This window comes from Papio anubis, chromosome 7 (genome assembly GCF_008728515.1).
Source record: "Papio anubis isolate 15944 chromosome 7, Panubis1.0, whole genome shotgun sequence".
In the NCBI taxonomy this organism is placed as follows: domain Eukaryota; kingdom Metazoa; phylum Chordata; class Mammalia; order Primates; family Cercopithecidae; genus Papio; species Papio anubis.
The window spans coordinates 17,261,862-17,276,046 of NC_044982.1; the positions used below are offsets into that span (position 1 = coordinate 17,261,862).

General features: G+C 46.2%; 1 protein-coding gene and 1 pseudogene across 7 annotated transcripts in view; both read left to right on the plus strand.

Moving 5' to 3' along the window:
- Positions 1–14,185, plus strand: part of FOXN3 (forkhead box N3) — a 466,737-nt gene that overhangs the window by 322,895 nt on the left and 129,657 nt on the right. The window lies entirely within an intron of this gene.
- Positions 5,128–11,598, plus strand: LOC103886431 (annotated as a pseudogene).

Below are 14,185 nucleotides of genomic sequence, written 5' to 3' on the forward strand. Positions count from 1 at the left end.
CCAGGCAGATCACTTGAGGTCAGGAGTTTGAAACCAGCCTGGCCAACCTGGTGAAACCCCGTCTCTACTAAAAAAAAATACAAAAAAATTAGCCAGGCCTGGTGGCAGGCACCTATAATCCCAGCTACTTGGAAGGCTGAGGCAAGAGAATCGCTTGAACCCTGGAGGCGGGGGTTGGAGTGAGTTGAGATCGTGCCACTGCACTCCAGCCTGAGCAATAGAGCGAGACTCTGTCTTAGATAAATAAATAAACAAATAAGCAAACAAACATCTGCACTATTACATACAACTTTAGCATTTGAGTGCCTGGATTAGTTCTTCCTGATACAGCATTTATATCGAGGTGTCCCTTCTATGTCATCAGCTTTCCCAAATCAGTGTTTATGTCTCTCATCTTTGTGGTGGACTGTGGGATGGGACTAGCTCTCAAAGGGAGGAAATGAATAATCAAGGGAAATCACAATTTTTCCACAAATAGGTTATTTTCTTGTCTGTGACTGGTTTTCAGCATCATAGGAAGTACCAGGAGCCAGACTGTCAAAAAACTTGGATTAAAATACATACATTTCTTGGCTGGGCACAGTGGCTCACGCCTGTAATCCCAGCACTTTGGGAGGCCGAGGAGGGCGGATCACCTGAGGTCAGGAGTTCGAGACCAGCCTGGCCAACATAGTGAAACCCTGTCTCTACAAAAATACAAAAATTATCTGGGCATAATGGCAGGTGCCTGTAATCCCAACTACTAGGGAGGCTGAGGCAGGGGAATCGCTTGAACCCTGGAGGTGGAGGTTGCAGTGAGCCGAGATCATGCCATTGCACTCCAGCCTGGGTGACAGAGTGAGACTCCATCTCCAAAAAAAAAAAAAAAAAAGTACATTTCTTGATCTCTAAAATCCTGAAAGATAAACAGGTCACAGTGACTTTTGTCTTTATTAGTGAGGTACTTCCGCTGAATGTTGTATCAGCTCATGGAGTAATGAGGGGGTTGTGTTACTCACATTAGATAAGGGCAGGGTGTGGTTGTTGGTCACCACCTCAAAATGATACTGCTGTGCTGGGACAAAAGATGCAGGTGTGGCCAGCCTTCTTGCTTCCTTGTGATTCCCTTCAAGGTGAAATGATGTTTTTACCCACCGTATGTTTGCTCTTGATGGAGGGGATTTTAGGTAAGGTTTGGCCACTGTCTTTGGATCAAGCACTCTAGCCACACTAACATTGTCTAGTCCTCAGCTGGTTCCACCTGTCGTACTGGAGCCCTTTGTCCCATTGTCAAGACCTCCGTGAAGCTACTGCCAAAGGAAGGAGGGAGTGGCTGGGCCTCCTCAGTTTCAGAGTCCCTCCAGTCCAGACTCAGCCACCTGGTCCCTCTCTGAGGTCAGCATGGCCAGAGTGGGAGGTGTAGAAGGTATCCCAGGGCCATCTTCTATCATCTTCATCTCCGAGGCAAGCTGCTTCTTGATGGACTTGGCTTTCATATTTGGGGATCAGTGAGGCTGAGATGGAGAGATTCCATGGGATAGAGCAAAGCCTCCAGGTTTCAGCTCCTCAGGAGTGCACCAAAGAGAAGATATCGAAGGGCTGCTGTATTAGTCTGTACTCATGCTGCTACTAAAGACATTCAAGACTGGGTAATTTGTAAAGGAAAGAGGTTTAATGGACTCACAGCTCCACATGGCTGGTGAGGCCTCACAATCATGGCAGAAGGGAAAGGAGAAACAAAGGCACGTCTTACCTGGTGGCAGGCAAGAGAGTTGTACATGGGAACACCCATTTATAAAACCATTGGATTTTGTGAGACGTATTCACTACCTTGAGAATAGTATGGGGGAAGACGCCCCCATGATTCAAATCTCTCCACCTGGCCCCACCCTTGACACTTGGGGATTATTACAATTCAAGGTGAGACTTGGGTAGGGACACAGCCAAACCATATCAGCTACTTTCTAGGCTGTGATCATAGCAGCACTTATTGAGCACATACTGGGTGTGAGCACCCAGAAGGTAGATGTCACCTTTGGAGGATCTATAGTTTTTTGAGGGAGGCAGCTGGAGAACTGGCAGGACAGTTGGCATTAAAGTCCCACAGCAGCACTTTCAGGGCTCAGAGAAGATTCATTAGAGGGTCAAGAAATGAGCATGGGCCTCATGGAAGAGATTATCAGTGTATTCTACCCAACAAGAGGGGCATTGTCCAGAAGATTCTAGTGTCTGGTTTTATTCTTGGCATAGTAACCAAAGCATCCAAAGGCAGCTGCAGGGGTTTCTCTGTACATCTCAGAATCCTTGAGCTAATTTGCCATCCATGTCCCTGCCTCTTGGAGGACAGGATGGTAACTGTCACAGGGTCCTCATAGCAATGTAAAAACATGTTTATTCAGTGAATGGATGAGTGAGAGAAAAGAGAGTGGGGAAACCAGCCGTTATTTCTAGAGCCTGGCAGTGGAGCAGCGGAGGTATCACCTGCCTTATGTACGGTCTGACCAGCCATTAGGAAATGTCTGTTTGTCTGTCATCTGTCTATTATTTATTTATTAAATTGTGGTAAAAGACACATGAAATGAAATAAAATGTACCATCCAGCCTTTTTTTTTTTTTTTTTTTTTTTGAGATGGAGTCTCGTTCTGTCGCCCAGGCTGGAGTGCAGTGGCACCATCCAGCCATTTTTAAAGTTTACAGTTCGGTGACATTAAAGATATTCAGTTGCTGTGCAGCCAGCACTGCCCTCATCTACAGGATTTTTTTTCATCTTCCAAAACTGAAACCTGTACTCATTAAACAACCACTCCCCCCATTCCCCTCCACCTAGTTCCTGGCAACCACCATTCTCTTTCTATCTATGAATTTAATGACTCTAGATACCTTATATAAGTGGAATCATACAGTGTTTGTCTTTTTTGTGACTGGCTTATTGCATTTACCATAATGTTCCCAAGGTTCATGTTATGACGTATGTGAGCGTCTCCTTCCTTTTAAAGGCTGAATAATATTCTCTCGTTTTGTCTATCCATGCATCCGTTGAGGGACAGTTAGGTTGATTCTTCCTCTTGGCTATTGTGAATAATGTTTCTTTTTTTCTTCTCGTTGTTTTGTTCTTTTAGAGACATGTTCTCTCTCTGTCACCCAGGCCAGAGTGCAGTAGTGTGATTATAGCTCACTGTAACCTTGAACTCCTGGGCTCAAGCCATCCTCCTGCCTCAGGTTCCCAAGTAGCTGGGACTGCAGGTGTGTGCCACCATACCCGGTGATTAAAAAAAAATTTTTTTTTTTTGTAGAATCAGGGTCTTTCTAGGTAGCCCTGGCTGGTCTCGAACCCCTAGCCTCAAGCAGTTCTCCTGCCTTAGCCTCCCAAAATGCTGGGATTATAGGCGTGAGCCACTGCACCCAGATGTGAATAATGTTTCTATAAGCATGGGTGTACAAGTATCTCTTAAATCCCTGCTTTCCGTTCTTTTGGGTATATATCCAGTATCGGAACTGTTAGATTTTATGGCATTCTATGTTTAATTGTTTTAGGAACCACCATACTATTTTTCACAATGGCTGCACCCTTTTAAGGGGATGTGTCTTGAGCTGCCTCTGTGGCATTAGTCTGGGTAATGTCTTATATAGTTACTTAGCTTTTCCTTTTACTTGCCTTTCCTCTGTTAGTTTTGAAAATGCTATTCTCCTTCCTATGACTCCACTTATGTTTGAATTGTATTGCTTCATATCTGGCCCTTTGGACAGGTTTGGAATAACAAAGGCCATGGATAGACTCATCCACACTAGCACAGCAGGCCGGAATTCTGAAGCTGTTTCTCCTCTCCTCCAGCCCCTTTAGAAATGTTGAGTTTAGGCTGGGTGTGGTGGCTCACGTCTATAATCCCAGCACTTTGGGAGGCCGAGGCAGGTGGATGACCTGAGGTCAGGGGTTGGGAGACCAGTCTGACCAACATGGCAAAACCCTGTCTCTACTAAAAAATACAAAAATTAGCTGGGCATGGCGGCAGGCACCTGTAATCCCAGCTACTTGGGAGGCTGAGGCAGGAGAATCGTTTGAACACAGGAGGTGGAGGTTGCAGGGAGCCAAAATCGTGCCATTACACTCCAGCCTAGGCGACAGAGCGAGACTTCTTTGAGAAATGTTGAGTTTGTCCCTGGGGCCTCTGGGCAGATGTCCTCTGGGGAAGTCCCAAGCTGCTGCCTCAGAGATGAAGCTAGAACCAAACTGGCCCTACTAGACTGGGAGCTCCTGGCCCAGCTGCTCTGCCTCCCTCTACTCCACCATTCTAATTGTGATTAGTAGGCTCATTTGCATCTAAAAGGAGTAGTTTTCTTATCAACACCATTGAGTGGAGAACCCGTGTGCTCCATTTATATAGAGTGGCCCATTTAAATCAGAGCCTATTAAGCAGTAAAAGTAAATGTGGGTGTTTTACAAATGCAAATATATCATGCAAATAATGTACTTTATACTGAATGATGCCTTGGTTTTCATATGTAAAATTAGAAACTGTGTAGCACAAAGATAATGATAAACACCTTTGCATCTGTTCATGAGATGTATCATAAGCTGTATGCATCGAAAATTGTAGCCATGGTTTTAAGCAGAATTTTTTCAGTATGTACTCGAACTTGCATCCCATATTATAAAAAATATACATGTATTCATCTAGTTATTTATCTGTGGGAATGTTCCTAAGGAATCAAGAAATCTCAGAAAAGAGGAATCCAAATGACCTTATCTATTACTTACTATTAATGATGAGATTTATAATTTTCTTTCCATTTTTAAAGATTTTTGAGTTTTTATTTGAGATGACGATAGTAGAAGAAGATGTGTTACTATAGGCTAGTTTCTTTGTGAGAGACTTAATTGTGTATAAGAGATGTTTTAAAAATCTTGGCCGGGCATGGTGGCTCATTTCTGTAATCCCAGTATTTTGGGAGGCTGAGGCAGGAGGAACTCTTGAGCCTAGGAGTTCAAGACAAGCCTGGGCAACATAGCCAGACCCCGTCTCTCCAAAAAAAAAAAAAAAGCAAAAATTAGCCAGGCATGGTGGCATGCATCTGTAGTCCCAGCTACTCAGGAGACTGAGGTGGGAGGATTGCCTGAGCCTGGGAGGTTGAGGCTGCAGTAAGCTGTGATTGTGCCATTGCACTCCAGCCTGGGTGACAGAGTAACAGAGTGAGACCCTGCCTCAGAAAAAAAAAGAAAAAAGAAAAAAAAAATCTAGTGTTTGAGATCATTCTGTGTGGGAGGTGCAGGTAGCATTCCCACTGTTTTTCAGAATCACTTAGAATAATGACAGCCATCCTCCACGTGTTGTGAACTTGGCCAGGTTCTAAGAGAGGAGTCAGTGGTAGCCTCTGCTCACGTGACGTCTGCCATGGTAAGGTGAGACACACATACCTGTGGGTTAAAGGTATAAAGCATTAGAATGGGAAGACACTGCAGAGTGCAATTAATTCCCAGATGAGCTGCACAGAAGGTATTTGCCAGAAGGATTCAGAGGAGGGAGAGGTTGCAGGGTGAGAGTGACCAGATAAGGTGTCCTGGGTACCTGGGATTCGAGTTGAACTTCAAAGGATGAATAAGCTGTGACAGGTGACGAGAACACGGGTCTAGGGCATTTCAGGCAGCAGAGGGAGAGACTGGGTTTGCATGGGCCCGAGAAGCCTCTGGGGCGCGGGTGTTCTGGAGACCTGTGCCAGGTGGCATATTGAGGGCAGGAGGGACATGCTGGGAAGGAACAGGAGGGCTTCTGAGGGGCACCGGTACCGATCGGCTCTCACCCTGCCCTGTAAGCATTTGTTACAGGAAAGGCGTCCCGATCCTGACTCCAAGAGAGGATTCTTGGATCTCACACAAGAAAGAATTCAAGGCAATTCCATAGAGTAAAGTGTAAGCAACTTCGTTAATAAAGTAAAGGAACAAAATGATGGCTACTTCATATACAGAGCAGTCTCGAGGGCTGCTGGCTGCCTGTTTTTATGGTTATTTCTTGATGATATGCTGAACAAGGGGTGGATTATTCATGCCTCCCCTTTCTAGACCATATAGGGTAACTTCCTGACGTTGCCATGGCATTTGTAAACTGTCATGGCGCTGTGGGAGTGTCGCAGTGAGGACGACCAGAGGTCACTTTCATTGCCATCTTGGTTCGGTGGGTTTCAGCTGGCTTTAATGCAACCTGTTTTATCAGCAGGGTCTTTATGGCCTGCATCTTGTGCCGACCTCTTGTCTCATCCTGTGACTCAGAATGCCTTCACCATCTGTGTAGGCGGCCCAGCAGGTCTCAGCCTCATTTTACCCAGCCCCTATTCGTGATGGAGTTGCTGTGGTTCAGATGCCTCTGGCACATTCACATTTCTGTAGCCACCAAACTCTTCGAATGCAGACGCTCGTGGAAACTCGGTGTATGAGACACATAAAAAATGAAAGGCTTTGTTGACATTGATACCAGTCCCCCACCCGCGATGGCACTCTGGACACCTCTCCAAGTTGGCAGACCCTGGGGACTGCACCTGAAGATGCTGTGCTTTGAGAAGGCTGCTGAGGTGTCAGGCAGGGCCGCCTGCTGTGGGGAGGGAGGCCGGAGGCAGGGAGGCCTGTTAGGATTCAGGAGAGGGCCTCTTAACTTGAGCTGACCCCAGTCCTGGGAGTAGAAGCAGAAAGGAAAGGAAAGTGCAGGAGCCCTTGGGAAGAACGCGTGGGCCCCAACGGGGACTGGAGGCAAGGACGTAGCTGAGGGGAAGGTGTCAGAGCCTCCAGAATTTTGAACTAGAGCATTTGCCAGATGATTACCAAAGGCTGGGTCGGTTTTTTTCTTGTTTTTGTTCTTTGAGGAATGCTGAATTAAAGGATAAACTTTACTTCCCTCAACAGACATTTGTGCCCGCCAGGTTCCAAGCACTGCAGTAGGTATTAGGGATGCAGGAAAAGACAGCCACAGGTGTCTCGGTGTAGCCGGGAGAGACTGCGAGACCGCGTGTGGAAGGGAGATAGCCACTGTCTGGGGCAAATTGTGCTTTCCCCCACCCCATTCGTATGTTGACGTCCTAACTGCCAGTTCCTCAGAATGTGCCCTTCCTTCCAATGTGCCCGTATTTCCAATAAGGTCCTTGCAGGATGTCATTAGTTAAGATGAGGTCACACTGGAGCGGGGTGGACCCCCGACTCAACGTGATAATGTCCTTAGAAAAGGGGGGAATTTGAAGACAGCTGCACACACAGGGAATGCCGTGTAAAGATGAAGGCAGGGCGATGCTCCTGCAAGCCAGAGAACACCAGCAAAACCAGCAGCTGCGAGGGAGGCCAGGAACAGATTCTCCCCCATAGCTCTCTGAAGGAACCAGCCCTGTGACCCCTTGGTCTTGGAATTCTGCCCTCCAGGACTGTGAGAGGAGGAATTTCTGTTGCTTAAACCTCCCAGTCTGTGGCACTTGGTTATGGCAACCCCAGCAAACGAACACAGACACTGATAAATCCTGGGCAGCATGGAGAGCGTGCCCTGGGAGCTGGCAAGCAAGGCAGAGCGGGGAAGCTGCCTTCTGGTTTGAGCAGATACGGGGCTGCTGAAAGCTGCTCTGTGCAGCGCCCGCTGGAGATACCCTCCAGCATCTGGAAACGAAATCAGCCGGTGGTGGGGAAGTGGCAAACCCAACCTTTCCACGAACTCTCCTAGGAAAAGAGCATGAGAAGAAAAAGAGGAGAGGGCTAGAACTCTAGGAACGCTCTGATGGTGGGGCCGAGCCTGGAAAGAGAGCTAGCCAACTGTCCAGAAAGAAGAGTGGGAGGAGCGGAACCCGGACTAGGAGGGTGTTCTGTAGCTAATGGTGGAAAGGACTTTTGAGAGATATTGTCAAAAATATATAACCCAGAAAGAGGCCTCTTTATGTGAGTGCACACGGGAGGTCATGCGGTGCAGAGGGGAGAGAGGCTGGAGGGACATCAAGGGCAGTGACCCCTAGTCTTAGTCTGTTTGTGCTGCTGTCACAAACTGGGTAATTTACAAACAATAGAAATGTGTCTCTCGCAATGATGGAGGCTGGAAAGTCTAAGATCAAGGCTGCGGTAGGTTCATTGTCTGGTGAGTGCTGCTTGCAAGATGGGGCCTTGAATGCTGTACCCTCCAGAGGAGAGGAGCACTGTGTCTTCACATGGCAGAAGGCAGCAAAGGGGGGTGACTCCCTCCTTTAAGCCTCTTTATATGGGCATCTAATCCCATCCATGAGGAAGGAGCCCTCCTGGCCTAATCACCTTTTAAAGGCCCTACCTCTTAACACTGTTACATTGGCAACACATGAATTTTGGAGGGACACATGCAAACCATAACACCTGGGGAATTGGGGGACCCAGGTGACCCCTGGCAGGAAGAGGATTGTGGTGGTGACATGAGGGAGTGGAGGCTGGGCTGTCGGTCCCAGCTCTTGGGATTTGTGAGTGCAGGAAAGAATAATGGAAGCCAGAAGGAGGACTAGGGCACCAGTTTATGTGTGGCAATGGTTAAGATAAGAACTCATCAGTCCTGGGAAGGGGGAGGTGAGTAGAGACAAGGGGTAGTGGAGGGAGGAAAGATACCAGAGGAAAAGAAAGGTAATAGAGATGTTACTTTGGCAAGTAAGAAGATGCACACGCAGGCAGAAATAATGGAGCCAGCAAACGGAGGTGGAAGGAAGGGCATGTCCTTGGTTTAGAAAAGAGGAGGTGGCGGTGCCTGCCGAAAGGTGGAGAGGGAGGTTTGGGACTTGATGAGTGGAGAAATTGAGGCCAGTGTTCCTGGGTTCTCATTTGGGAGCAGTTTTATCCCCCAGTGGACACATGGCAATAACTGGAGACATTTTTGGTTGTCACATCTGATGAGGTGGTGTCACTGGTGTCTAGTGTGGGAGTCCAGGAAGACTGCTGAGCGTCTTACCATCCACAGTGTAGCGTCCCCAGGACAAGAATTATCCAATCCAGAATGTCAGTAATGCTAAGGTTAAGAAATCCTGCTGCAGGTCAATAGCAGTTCGCAAACAGTGTTCAAGGAATGAAGTCCCAGCTTCATGGCAGGCTTTGGGGAATGTGGTGAAACTTCAGTATATTTAAAACAACGCAATAAGGGCCACGGGAAGAGGGCACGAGTGACCAGCGACAGATCTGCATTGCCGAGGACAGGACCCAAGGGCAGCAAAGCAGAATGGCAGACTTGCAGGGACTGCTGGAAAGGCTGGAGTGGGCTGTCAGCCACCTGGAGTCGTTGTCTACAGAGTTCCACAGGCCCCCTGGGCATGGTGGGGTAGGCAAGAGTGTCAGTGGAGGTGTGGCACCCTCTGTGGAAGCCTTTGATAAGTTGAGGAACAGCATGGTGGCCGAGTTTTTAAAGAACAGTAGGATCCTTGCTGGTGACATGGAGACTCGTGCAGAAAGGGTGTTACGGGGCTTTCCTTCTGATGGCATCTCAAGACCAACAGCCCCAAGAGAAGGCATGGCTGCATTTCTGAAACCCATAACAGAAAAGATTCAGAAGTCCACACCTTCCGAGAGAGAAACCGAGGGAGTAACATGTTTAGTCATCTCTTGGCTGTCAGCAAAAGCCTCCCTGCCCTTGACTGCATAACTGTGTCCCCCAAATCCGGTCCTTACGTCAGCAAGATGTGTGATGCTGCCACCTTTTCCACTAACAGTCTTAAAGGGCTACAAACACACGATTTACAGGGTGTGGATTGGGTGAGGTCATGTGAACATTTGGAGTGAGTTTCAAGCATGCATCAAGGAGCACCACACCACGGGCCTCTTGTGGAGCAGAACGGGTCCTGCAGCGCCCACATCAGCGCTTTCTGTTCTCTCCTGAGGGCCTGACCTTTCTCCACATCCTCCTCCTCCACCTCCTCCAGGGCCCCTCCACTTTTTGAGAATGAAGACACAAAAGAAAAGTCCTCTCCTTCATGCTCAGCTTTATTTACCCGGCTTAACCAAGGAGAAGCCTAACCTGGCAGAACCAGGGCTCTGGCACGTCACAGATGACCAGAAGGTCTATACAAGAATCCCAGCCTGCAGGCTCACGGAGGGCAAACTGCATCTCTCCCCAGAAGCCACACTCCAAGTCCCACACCTCCCAAACCTCATCCTTCCCAGACACATGCACCCGTGTTCAAGTTGGAAGGAAGTAAATGGAGAGCAGAGTACCAAGAAGACAGGAATGACCTTGTGATTTCAGAGACTGAGCTGAAACATGCGGCTTACATTTTCAAATGTGAAAAATCAACTCTCCCGATGAAAGGGAAAGTAAACTCCACTCCAGTGGATAACTGTAAGAAGTTTGGTCGGGTGTTTGATAGTGTGATGGGCATTGTGGAATCGACCAACTCCAAGGACATTCAAATCCAGGTAATGGGGAGAGTACCAGCAATTTCCACTAATAAGACCGAAGGTTGCCATACATACCTAACTCGGGGAAGATGTGTCAGACTGTGAGATTGTGAGCATCACATCATCCAAAATGAATATACTTATTCGTCAGGGTGGTAATGACAGAGAATTTCCTGTCCCTGAGCAGTTAGACAGCATGGGATGGATCCAAGTTGGTCAGTGAACCTGCAGAAATGATGGGCTAACCTCCCGAGAGACCCACCCCGCTCACCTGAGTCCCTCCATCAAACAAGCAGCAGTGAAGAGCTGGAAGTTGCAGTAGCACCTACCGCTGTAGTTTTGGCCTCTAACAACTCCGTGCTATAGACACAGCATCGTTTCTGGTACGCCGTCGTGGGCATTTGGAAATACTTAACGTTTCTTCACGATTTGCCTTTGCGCATGTGATTTTAGTTCCACATGGTGACTTGTGAACATTATGGATTTAAAGAGGAAAAAAAGAAGTCTGTTCACCTCATATTATGAACATAGTAACTGATAGGTAAAAATACTACACGAATCAGTTTTCCATGTATGTTTAATTGCTTGTTGAAAAAAAGATGTACATGTTTGTCTTCTAGACAATTTCAATATGATGTAGTAGTAGTAGTGTGCCCTGAGAAATGTACGATTTTTTTCTTATTATGACCACATGTTCACCTTTGGCAGTGTGGATATGCTGTCAGCAGGAGTACGTATTTCAGCCCATGCTTTTAAAAGATGTAAGAACATTCCATATTAAGGACCAAATTCAGTTTCTTGGTCCTTGAAAGACCTATATTCTTTATAGTTACTAAAAACCAAAAGTATAAATTCTAATTCTTCATCTTATATGTTTTTCTATTGTGTCATTTGAAAACTTCTCTACATCACAGATTTTTATGTCAACAGATTGATGGGAAGAAACAATGTTTTTGCTATGTAATACCTCGCAGTGTTGCCCAAAAATCAAGCTCAGTGTCTGTTTTCCAATTTTGAGCATGTTAAATATCAGATGCCTTCTAAATGGTGTCTTTAATGTTTTATTATAGTCTAATTTTTTATTTTCTGCCTGCCAGACTTGCTAACCAGTCACAAAAATGAACATGAGAAAAGCCATAGATGTGTTACTTCTCCTAAAGCCTAAGGAATTATTTGTTAGTTTGGCTTTCTGCTCTGATTTTGTAGTCTTGATAGTACATGCTTTTCCTTTCCTTTACTTTCCCTTTCCCTTTTCCTTTCCTTTCCTTTTTTGTGTGTGTCTATATACTTAGCTTTTCAGGTTTTTTGAGATGGAATTTCGCTGTGTCACCCAGGCTGGAGTACAGTGGCATGATCTCGTCTCACTGCAACCTCTGCCTCCTGGGTTCAAGCGATTCTCGTGCCTCAGCCTCCTGAGTAGCTAGGGTTATAGGCACACACCACCATGACCAACTAATTTTTGTATTTTTAGTACAGACAGGGTTTCGCCATGTTGGTCAGGCTGTTCTCAAACTCCTGGCCTCAAGTGATCCGCCCACTTGCGCCTCCCAACTGGGATTACAGGCGTGAGCCACCGCACCCGGCCCCATGTGTTTTTCAATGTTAAGAGAAGTTATGATAGTCCTTTGTATCTTTTCAGTACGTAGTGTTGAAAAATCTGCAACTTCTTGGATCACATTTAATGAATTATAATATAATGCTTACGGACCCAGTACAAGTATATATGTACATATATATATGTTGCCTATTATAGCCTTTGGAGTATGTCTTTTCCATTTTTAAAATATCTTCTTTGTCGGTATAGTATTTGGATTATTAATGCTCACATACCAAGGTTTTGCTATAAAAGTTTTGTTCGTATAATGTTGATAGTAAACATCATTTTTCAACTGTAAACTTACTCTGAAATAAAGTAAAATTCTAATTGTTTAAAAGTAAAATAAAATAAGCACAATAGATCTGGTGCCAGAGCAGCTGCCACCTGTCAGATTCTCATGGGTCCTGGTGGTATTGGGCACATAATAACTATGTTCAGGCTGATAACTTTGAAATCAGTTGAGTCTCCAGGTTCAACATTTGGCTAAGTTTACAGAGCAATTCCATTTCTTACCATGATTGGTATATTGCCCTCCGAGGAATCTTGCCACACTCTCAGTTATCGTGTTTGTGGGCCTAGCTGGTTGTGGTCTGATCACTTCAGTCATGCCTTCTCAGTAACTGTCAGCCTCTGAAATGGGCCACTTTTGGTAGGTTTCTACCTGGTCTCTTTCTGTCTCTTTGGATCTTTGCAGAATTCTGCATGGAGCTTTTTTTTTTTTTCCTTGAGATAGGGTCTTGCTCTGTTGCCCAGGCTGGAGTGCAGTGGTGCGATTAAGGCTCACTGCAGCTCTGGAACTCCTGGGCTCAAGCGATCCACCCACCTCAGCCTCCTGAGTAGCTGAGACCACAGGCACATGGCACCACACTGGGCTAATTTTGTTTATTTTTTGTAGAATAAAAAAATGTTATATTTTTAATGTTTCCCAGGCTGGTCTCCAACTCCTGGGCTCAAGTGATCCTCCTGCCTGGACCTCCAAAAGTGCTGAGATGACAGGGGTGAGCTAACAGAGTTTTTTTTTTTTTTTTTTTTTTTTAGCATTCTTTAGAGTAAGTGATATCTGTGAAGCTGCTTCTTGGATATTTAGTAACTGTTGCTACTTTAGACTGAGAAACATTTGCAATTAGAACATCTCAAAGAATCCTTAAAGAAAAGAGGAAGAGAAAAGTACAGTTACCTCATCTATCACAGGAATGGAAAAAAAGGGCCAAGTTGGGAGAGTTAAGGATGTCTAGTAGGAAGTGCTGGTGCCCAGCTGACAACGGCCACAATGTTGCTGTGTGGCCTTGAGTGTGTCAGTTAACTGTGAACTGGGGTTTGCTTGCAATCAAGACTACCACTGGGGCCAGGCATGGTGGCTCACACCTGCAATCCCAGCACTTTGGGAGGCCAAGGCAGATGGATCACTTGAGGTCAGGAGTTCAAGACCAGCCTGGCCAATGGCGAAACCATGTCTCTACTAAAAACACAAAAAGTAGCCAGGCATGGTGATGCGTGTCTGTAATCTCAGCTACTCGGGAGGCTAAGGCAGGAGAATTGCTTGAACCTGGGAGGCAGAGGTTGAAGTGAGCCCAGATCACATCACTGCACTCCAGCCTGAAAGACAGAGCAAGACTATGTCTCAAAACCAAAAACAACAAAAAGAAAAACCACCTCTGGGATTTTTGCAGTCTAGAAAGCATTTTTTTCATACCCACCATCTCATTTTATTCTCACACACTAGATGCTATCATTTGTCCCGGCTTGCAGGCATGGAATTGAGACTTTGACGAGTTAAAAGACTTTCAGTCTGTGTTTTAAACAAATTTCCTGAGTCCAAATCCCGCGCTCTCTCCACTTCACCCTGGATTAGACCCTGTGGCACAGAGATCCCTTTTAATTGCCGGGACACTCAAACTTATTTGGAAGGTTAGAAGTGTCGAGAGTGTCCCCGAGAATCTGAACTTTCATCTGTGCTCTTAGTGATGCTTCTCGAACAGTGAGTGGTATTTTGTGAAGCTTCCCACACACGTCTCTGTCCAGCCTGCTCTGGTTCCTGGGTTCCAAACGCCAGCGACTGACATCCTTCACCCAAAGAGCCCGTTACAGTGTGGCGTAGGTCACATTTGGTTTTCTATTATTTCCTGGTGATTAATCCCCAGTTATAAGGCAAAACAATGGAATTTCAAGGATTTTTTGGGGGTGATTCTCCCTTTGTTACAACTACCTTGACTGTTTTATTCCTGAGGAAACGCAGTCTGCTGGTAGATGCC